The following is a 9,767-nucleotide window of genomic DNA, read 5'->3' on the forward strand; positions in this document are numbered from 1 at the left end:
GAGTCAGTTAGTGCAGGAGACGCTGTAGCACCACGCTCTGGGACTCACACCCAGAAGAAAGTTGACTCACAGATGGCACATCCAGAGCAGACACACCGCGAACGCTGCGGAGCCCCAGTTTGCAGCGCCAGTTTTTCATTTCAGCGCCCAGTTTTTTTAATTCAGTGCCTCTGAATTAAACTAACTTAGTGAGGAAACAGGTTCTCCTAATAAAAACACACCAGTGACAAGCATTGTATAGACAGCACCATTAGCAGTAAACAATACACGGGAGAATCATCCGAATAAAACATTCTGGGTGTTTATTTGTGCTGCTTTCTGAGACCATTGCAACTGAATGGGAAACTGGAAGGGAAAAAAGCCCGGAATTAGTTTCAGAATAGCACTCCCAGAAACACTGTAGCCTATCAGATCTGTGTAAATATTTTACGATATGTGTTCCATTTCACTAGATCTGTCAAGATATTTACAGGGCTTGACAGTATTTCTGCCTTTAATTAAATTTTCACACACATACTTTAATGTAATTTAAATAGATTATTAGTTGTCAGAATATAGTATAAATTTTGTTTACGATTTAGTTACTTTAAGTACTCACATTGAGGAAACTCATTTAACCCCCTGACTGAGGAGCATTAAGTGTTGAGATGAGACTTCTAAAGAGCTTCTACTGCCCTTTGCACTCTTGCAATAATCTTAAATTACTACAACTTAATTGCAATTTCAAGGCACTAAAATGGAGATGTTTTAAAAACAGCACCAGGAGGGTCAATGAGAGGAGAAAAATTATTTAGTCCTCCTCAGGTACCAGATGGGGAGAAACTGATTTTGCCCATGCTGTTCTCTTTGCCCATTTTCCACAGAATCCCGTCTTCATTTGCAGAATGACTTGGAACAAAAAGTCATCAAGATTATTCTGGATACTTGCCACATCCAAACAGCCATTAGACATAAGCCTGCTCACTTGCATGCATGGAAGAGACCCGTGCCAGGAGAAGAGAAAGACAAAACCCTAGAGCGCATTTGCAGAGAAGGCTGCACACGAACAGAGCCAGCAGCTTCTCTGACTTGGGAGCTCCAGTGCTGGAGTAAGTAAAAAGAGCACGTGTTAAACCACTCCAGAAATCCCAACCAACAAATACCTGATCTCTGTAAAACGGTACAACCAATTCCTCTACAGCACAAAACATCTTTTTAAAGTAAAAGACTACAGAGAGCCCACAATTAAGTTTCTCCTCTAATGACTGCATGATTTATTCCATGCTGGCTTTTTTCCCCCTCTGTCTCTACACTGGCATCACCTTGTTACCTGCAGGAGCTGCAATTCCCAGCACAGCGAGCTGCGGGAATCGAACGGCGCCGTGAGCCGGCTGCGAGCAGCGCTTCTGTCAGCGCAAAACCAACCACTTCTAGCAACCACAAGATCTTCTCCGTTTCTTCTTGCAATGAGACATTTCACAAGGATCTGGCCAACAGAAAAACAATCAGACTCACGATTTGAGCGCCGCTGTGCCTCAGCACGGCCGGCGCTGACGCACGTCCTCGGTGGCGCGACGTTAAGGGCTCCCAGCCTGGCCATACCTTTCGAAGCACTGGGATAAAGTTTGCTTGCCAGGACCTCTAAGAACGGTCTCGAAGGCGCTGCTGATCTCTAGTGCACAGCGTCTCTAAATTCCACCTAGCAAATGCTTTCTGGCTTCTCCTGCTTATCACATCTCTGCTGAAGCGCTCGCCGGGTGTGAAAACACGCTACTATACGTGGAGGGAGGGGGAGAAAAGTTTCAGTGATACGAGTTAGTGGCACAGACCAAAAGCCAAAGGCAGCAACATCAGCGGAAGCCCCAGTTGATGCCAGCACACTCTGGATCGGGCCCAGGGCTGTTGACTGCACCCCGAGCTCACCCCTGGGGACACGGGGATCACTCCATGACCACAGGCCCTGTTCAGAGCGGGATGCCACCGTGTCCCCACGCTGCTGACCACCCCCTGGGCTTCCCCCCCAGCCACCAGCCCCTTCCCACCTGCTTCCCCAAGCAGAGGCTCACAGGGAAAAGCTCTGGGAAGCAATCTGACAGCGAGGCTCATCTGAGGAATAATTAAAATGCGCTATTTAATTCAGCTTTAATACAGACAGCAAACAAAACCCTCGCACACTCGAGCCCTGCAGGGCCTGATCCCGCTCCCCCTGCAATGGGGACCCTGGGGAGAGCTCCCTCCCAGGCGCCCTGTCCCTGCACACACGATGCTGGATGTGCTGGGAAGGGCAGGAGAGGCCTGAACAGACGCTGCACCTCCAAAAGACACCCAGCTACCTGCAAAAACCCCACCGAGCCTTCCTCAGCCCTGGCTCAGCTGCGTGAAAATATTTCAGCTCAGTGCCTTGAAGTTGCAATTAAATTGTAGTAATTTAAGATTATCACAAGAGCAAAGGGCAGCAGCAGCTCTTCAGCAGACTCCTCTCACCACTTAATGCTCCTCAGTCTTGGGGTTAAATGAGCTTCTTTAGTATAAGTACCTTAAAGCAAGTGAATCGTAAACAAAATTTATACTATTTTCTGACAGCATATAATCTATTTAAATTTATTAAAGCTTCTCGGAGAAAATTTAAGATGACAGAAGTATCATTATGCCCCATAAATAACCGGACAGCCTTGCCGAAATTACTGTATTTTACATATATATGCTACATATGTGTGTGCATATGTTATTTCATTTGATACACAAATAAATGCTCAACAGATATTTCACAAAATGAATTGTGTTATCCAGTTCAATCTCTCAATATAAATGACCATAAGAGGTACGAACACTAAACACTAGATACATTCCATATATTTGCCTTTTTACTACCAGCCTTTTTTCCTAATTTTTACAGTGCTATGAAACAGGAGTAATTCAGGAGCTACAAATGTTTACAGGATATCACATCAAAGATGATAATGCAAATTTTAGCTCGGAAAAAAGGTGATCCACTCCATGGGAAACGCATACTGCAGCGTATGCTGCACATTAATGTCCGATGCACAATTCCCTGCTCAACTTCCCTGCTCCTTCTCCTACCAGGGCAAAACCCAGCTGTGTTACGGTTACTGGTGGAACTGATTTAAGCAGAAAATGCTTCTGGATGTTAAAAAACATTACACATTACGCAAAATGGCTTAATAGCATACATGTGCATGTTTAATGCACATACTTTTTATTGTCTAATTAAAGCATATACCATAAAAATCTACAGGCTTTAGAATAAGTTGTGCAGGACAGTTATGAAACCTTACCTTACAGAAAGTATAAAGTACTTATTGTGAGATCTGCACTGCTAATTAAAAAAATGCTTACGCAAAAAGATTTGGGATTTCTTAATTCTTCAGCAGATGTGCACTTGGTCTGCCTCCTGATTAATATACATTAGGGTAACAGCCTCTTACTTGGATTTTTTTTTTAAATAGATATTTCCACTGTTTCAGACTACTTTAAAGAAATGAAAGGGACATATTTGTAAAGTTTGCAGTCAAGTGTTTGAATACAAACACGAAATTGTCACACAGCAAAACTAACCTCACTCCCCTGGTTCAGTTTGATTATTATCTAAATCCTAACTGTTTATTGAAGTAAAATCAAATGTCTATCAATACCCTTTACTGGTATTTCCACTAAAAATCTACACAGTAACAGTCCCTCTGATACAGCCATGAAGACACATTACACACAGTCTCGTAAAAATCCCGGTATCAAAGCCAAGGTCCATCCTGACTGCCTGGCAACATGTTTGAAGGAAAGATATTACAAGTTTTCCAAACTCTAGGAATGCAGTCATCCAACATACAGTGCTTAATCACAACCAAACTCCTCTATTATACACCAGCACAGGACTTACACACAGAGAGAAAAAAAACAAATCCACGTTTCCTTACAATTCAACGATCCAGAAATAAAAGCTGAATTCCACAGAACTTTTACGTTTTTCTGCATTGCACTACTGTAACGCCTTCTTCTCTGCAGCTCTAGACCACGCAAACAAAATCAAATCCTAAGTCCCTCTGAAAGTGTAAAAATTCACTTCAAACCATCATCACTTTAAAAAAAAACACAAAACAAACCCCAAACCCCAGTCCATGCACAAAAAACTAACTTTGCAATCAAAATCGTAAGCAACAGAAAGCCTTGTTTGAAATAGTAGTTATTTTTCTCAGAGTTATCCTTTGGTTTCACAACAAAGATCAGCATTTGTAATGGTCCATTTCTGCATAAGTGAACATATAGCCTTGCTGCCTGATCGAATAGTCCAGAGCTTTCAGTGAGGCAGCTCCTGACAACAGCCCAGCAGCAGCTTTGTTTGATCTCTCCTGCCTTCCTTAATCTGGGTTGTCAAGGTTCACTTGTTGGAGGCTGTTTACTTTACTTTTTCCAGAAAAAAAAAAAAAAGTGATTTTTTTTTTCCTGTCTCTCATACAATGACTAATCCAAAGACTAAGGGGGAAGAATGCTGCCAATGCAAGATGTTAAAGCTACAATACCTTTTTGCAATGAGATTTTAGCCGACACCTTTTGAATGGTAACTAGTGGAGAGCTTCCTCCCCCAGTGCCCTGGTCCATTCAATATGGTTGGGAGATAGTTCAAACAAAATGTGCAGGGGAAAAGCTTCAGAGGAGAGAAGTTGAAACGAGTAGCCCCGATTTCCCTGTCTTCCCCCAAATCTAGCTGCCGAGATGCACGGTACCTCTTTGCCCACACTTGCTTCTCTGGGAACTTGAGTTATTTCAGGCTCTCTCAAACTTACAAAACGTAAGAGCTTCTCAGCAGTAACAGAAACTGTAAAAATAATACTAAACCGAGCAAAACGCCTGTTTTCCAAAATATTAAAGCAAGCCATGGATTAACAGCACAGGGAGAAAAGTTTTCTTCGATGACATGCTTGCAACTTTGTCTAATTAATCAGCTGTCACTAGTGACATCAACATTTGATCAAATCAGGTAAAATCCAAGTTCAGAAAAACTGTATGGAAAGGAAACAACAGTTTAGAGAACTGTTTTAATATTTCGAGCCATCCAGCACCCCAGAAATCAGCAGGCTGTATGGTGCAGACGACACGCTACGAGCAGTACACATCCATTACTCACTCCGAGAACAGTTACTAAAAATGAAACCTTAAACTTCTGAGCACAGAAGTTGGGCTCCAGCTTCTCTACAGAAGCGGCTCAGAGAGCGCTCGCAAGCTGCAGATGCCTCGGGTAGGGACGGGAGAGCTGCGCGCTGCCGCCGCTGCCAGGCTCGGGGGGAAGCGGGGGGAAAAGGACGAGGGGGGAAAGAAGGAAAACAAAACAAAAAAAAAAGTAATCTCGCTCGGCTTGGTTCACTCAAAGCAAAAACACGCAATTAAAATCATTACAGCGAAGTGGCAGCAGAAGAGTCGCTAAAAGCGCGGCGCTCCGCAGCCCGCCCGGCGATGCTCTCCGCGCCGGGGCCGCCCGCTCATTAATAGTTCCCGAGCGGTGCGGAGGGGGCTGCGCTGTGCCCCGCGGAGCTGCCCGCGGATCCCTGCCCGCGGATCCCTGCCCGCGGAACCCAGCCCGCGGAACCCTGCCTGCGGAACCCTGCCCGCGGAGCAGCTTAGGGTTTTTGTTGGGTTCTTTTTTTTTTTTTTTTTTTTTTCAGGAAAGAAAGAAACCCACAAACCGGCGGGGCGGGGGTGGGGAGGAGGGAGGCGCGGAGACGCCGCTCGGCCGCCTGGCAGCGCGCACCCCTCCGCTGCCCGGGGACGCGGCCGCGCAGCGCTGCGCGGGCCGGCAGGTGCGCGGGGCGGCCCTACTTACCGGGCAGCGGCGGCGGCTCCGCGGCGCGCAGCGAGCCGCGGCTCCGTCCCGAGGCTCCGCACCGCGGGGCTGCGCGGGAGGGGGACGTGCGCGCACACACGCGCCTGAAGGATGCGCGGTCCGCACCCGCGCAGCGAGAAGTTGCGCCGGGCTGAGCCGGGGAGGCGCGGGTGTTTATTCAAACACTTCGTTTAGGGGAAAAAAAAAAAAAAAAAGAAGACGAAGAAATGGGGGGGATGGGCGCAACGCGTCCCAGGGACCCGCGGTGGGGGCGGATGCGCGGCGCGGGGCTCCGCGCCTGCGGAAGGGGCTGCGCGGGCGTAAAGCCGCAACAGGTGCCCGGGGAAGGGGGAACGGGCAGCCGGGCACAGCGAGGGGGGGCGCGGCCCCACCGCAACTTCTCGCCCCGAGTGCCGAAGTTGGGGCGTACGCGCCCCTTGCGCGGCGGCGCGGAGGGACCCGGCGGAAAACACGCGGAAAGCGCGAGCGGGGATGGGAGGGGGGCGGGACGCGCCGCATCCCACCACGGCGGGGAGTGCGCGCAGCGCGGGGCGGGGGGGAAGTTTCCAAAGTGGGCGGGGAGGGGGTGCGGGCGGCCCCGCAGCCCGGGGAGGGGGGCTCCGCATCCGCGCACCGCCGCCCCACATCCCCCCCACCCCCCCGGTACCGCGGCGGCGGTCGGGGAGGGGCGGCCGGGCACGTGGGGCCGGCGGGGGGAAAAGTGCAACAGCCCCGGAGGAGCGGGGAAAGTGTCGGGGGGCGCCGGACTCACCCGCAGGACTCGGCCCTGCCGCTGCCCAGCACGGCGCGGCCGCGGCGCGGGCGGGCGGCGGCGCGGAGCGGCGCGGGGCTGCCTCCGTCCCGTCCCTCCCTCCCGTCCCTCCGGCACGCCGAGCCCGGGCGGCGCGGCGGCGTGCTCCGCCGCTCGGTAAATAACAATAGAGCCCTCCGCCCGGCGCCGCGCCCGCGGGCCCCGCACGCCGCCCCACCGCGCCCCCGCCCCGCGCCGCCCCGCGCCCCCTCCCCGCCCCGCGCAGCCCCGCGCGGGCGGGCCGGGGGCGGCCCGCGACACCCCCGCGGAGGGAGATGTTGTTATTTTTTGCTGTTGTCAGTCTCTGACGTCACATCCACCTGCTGGGTAAACAAGGCTCGGCGCAAGGGAAAAATAATAATAAAAAAAAAATAAAATAATAGAAGCGGGGGGTGAAGCGCGCAGGGGGTGAAGGGCGAGAGCCCCGCAGGCGCGGAGCTCCGCGGAGGACGGCCGGGGGGGCCGGGGGGGCCGGGCCGGGGGAGGCGGGGCGGCCCCACGGGGAAGCGAAAGTGGCGGTGGAGCGCAGCGCTGCGCATCCCTGCGCACCCCGCGGGACAGCTCCGCGCGCGGGCCGGGGCCGCCCCGGCAGCGGGGGCGCGGCGCTGCGCACCCCTACCAACTTTTCCGCGGGGGACAGCGGGGCGTCAGGCCAGCAGAGCTGGGGGATGCAGGAGACCCCGGAGTGCCTTCCGCGGATACCCGCGGAGCAGCCTTACCTGCGCGGAGCGGCGAGGCGGGCGCTGCCCGCGTTCCCCCCGCCGCGCTCGCCGCTGAGGGCGCAAACACCGCTTAGCCACGCTGCGCGGGTGCGCAGCGGCGCGCATCGGCCGCCGAGCGGGACTGACCGTCCCGAGGGCCGGGCTGGGTGCGGAGCCGCTCCGCGGGGGTGGCTCCGCATCTCGGTGGGGTGCGGAGCGGCAGCGCTCCCGGCCGCGCCGTCGGGGCTGCCGAGGAGAGGGGTGGCAGCGCCCGCGGGGAGAGGACGGGAGAGGGGCAGAGTCGGGACCACCCGGCCGCCCCTGCCCTGCGGCTCCGGCACTCGTGCACCGCCAATTTTAACAGCACCGACGGCCTTAGCGCGGATTTGGAACCCCCGGCGGCGCGGGGGCTTCCCCTGACGGCGGCCGGAGCAGGAGAGGGGAGCGACCCCGCCGTGCAGCCCCTTGCCCTGCCCTGCCCTGCCCGGGACCCCGGCCCGCTGCCGGCAGCGCCGAGGGGACGGGGCTCGGCCGTCGGGCGCCCCGCAGGGATGGAGCGGGTCCTGGCCGGCGCTGCGGGCGGCCGCCAAGTTACCGAGAGACCGACTCGTTCGGGGGAAAAACTCTTTCTTGACCCGCCCGGCTTTCTTTCCCTCCCTTTGTTTTTTGGGCGATCGCGCGTGGCTGCCCGCAGGACCGACCCGGGGCCGGGGACGATGGTTTAACACACTGTCAGGAGCGGTACCGCGGGGCGAACCGCGCCCGCGGGAGCTCCGCACCGAGCCCAGCCTTTCCCCCAGTCCCGGTCCCGGTCCCGTCCCCCGCCCGGCCCCGGCGGCTCGGGCGGCAGCGCCGGGCCCGCGGCGCCACCTCCCGGCAGAACGGCGGGAGCCGCTCTGGCAGCAATTAAGAGCTGGAATTACCCTAATAGCGAGGTACTTATGCCTAATTCATTATATTTTAAATAATTAAGAGCGGCAAATCGCTGCAAATAAATATTTGCGGAGGTGATGCTCGCGCCGCTGCCGGAGCGGTGCGCTCAGACCGGCGGGGAGCGCTCGGGGCCGGGAACGGGCGAGAACCGGGAGCGGAGCCTTCAGCATCCCGCTTCTCCAGCCCCGGTACCGCAGGAGACACCGGGGTTTGTGTCACCGGCGGGTCCACCGGCTTTAAAAGCAAACATCATTTTCAGCGTGTCTTGTTATATTCATTTAGTTGATCTGTTTGTTCAGTAGGAAGAAAAAGGAGCTAAACCTGTTAAAAGAGCATTTTTTAAACACTCTTCCCTATACCGCTGGAAAAAAAAAAAAAATACATGTTTTACATTTCACCCTCGAATAAATGCTTATTGGCTATTTCTTCATCTCCTGTTTTTAACTTCACACATCCAAACCAGTATATCAACTGTGTAAAACATGATTAATTCCACAGACAGTACCAGCAGTGGGACTTCTCCCTCCCCCTTTGCCGATGTAGCTGCTAATTGTACTTGAATTGTTTACTGCTGTATTGTTTTACAAGTGCCTGGAGAAAGATGCTTGATATTCCCACCACCGGCAAAACCATCCCAAGAGCAAATGCTTGGCAGATTTTGGCAGGGATGTACACAGGCTACGACTACAGTTTGCTAGCTAAAAAAAAAACGATGAAGGTGATGACGCCTCTGTAATTATAGGTGTTACTTGTTATAAAGTCAGAATGTTTTCCAAGCTACTGTAATGCCACACCTCCAATGTCCCAGGAGCCAGGCCTTGGAGTCCTTTCCACCTTAGTCACTGGTTTATGAGGCTTTGCAGAGCACATCACCAGGCTGCACGGCGGGTTCCTGGCCCACTTGGCACTCCTGCGTAGGTGCAAAGCCCATGTGGGTACTCAGCTGTTATTTTACCTTTTACATCAGCCATGAAAAGATGAGATACACGCTATGTACAGCCCCAAAAAGTTGGGGAACATAAAGGGAAATGTACTTTGGATTTACAGCCTGGTTTTATGATTATCTGACTTTGTTTCAAGTAAGCACGAGCAGAAGCAGCCCTGTGAGTACCCTCATACTGCAACTTGAGGCAAAACCCCTTCTTGGCAAGATGATGGTTGCTGCTTTCCACATTTCCTTGTTTTTGGTGCAGTTAGGGCAAGTCAGATCAGTCTGGCAACAAATAACCTTCAAAAAAGTATAAAATGCAGCTCTGCCCATCACATGGTACATGTGCAAGGTGAAATAACTGGAACTTCTTTTGCTCAGAGAACTTCAAGGACAGGAAAGGTCAATTTGTCTATGAGGGGGAATTTTAAAAAGGTGTAAACATCTGCTTAGACTAAGCCCAATGCTCTTGGCAACACTTGCACCAGCTTCAGTAGAAGTGGGATCTGTTCTCCAACTGGGGAAGCCCCACAAAGAGACAATGTGACACAGCCAAGGTCTCAAGTTGGCTTGTCTGAAAAA

The 9,767-nt window shown here is 52.8% G+C and overlaps 1 protein-coding gene across 2 annotated transcripts in view; it reads right to left on the minus strand.

The window, feature by feature from the left end:
- FOXP1 (forkhead box P1) overlaps positions 1-6,715 on the minus strand; it is a 380,269-nt gene extending 373,554 nt beyond the window's left edge. The window contains exons 1-2 of one of the 2 annotated variants that reach the window (XM_058845382.1): positions 1,582-1,743; positions 1,310-1,465 (exon numbers count right to left, since the gene is read on the minus strand). The gene's annotated coding sequence lies outside the window, so the exon portion shown is untranslated. Of the gene's footprint in view, positions 1-1,309; positions 1,466-1,581; positions 1,744-6,584 lie in introns of those variants that run through there. The other variant, XM_058845379.1, reaches the window with a different exon arrangement.
- Positions 6,716-9,767: the final 3,052 nt, after the last annotated feature.

The sequence above is a fragment of the Poecile atricapillus genome, chromosome 9 (assembly GCF_030490865.1).
Source record: "Poecile atricapillus isolate bPoeAtr1 chromosome 9, bPoeAtr1.hap1, whole genome shotgun sequence".
In the NCBI taxonomy this organism is placed as follows: Eukaryota; Metazoa; Chordata; class Aves; order Passeriformes; family Paridae; genus Poecile; species Poecile atricapillus.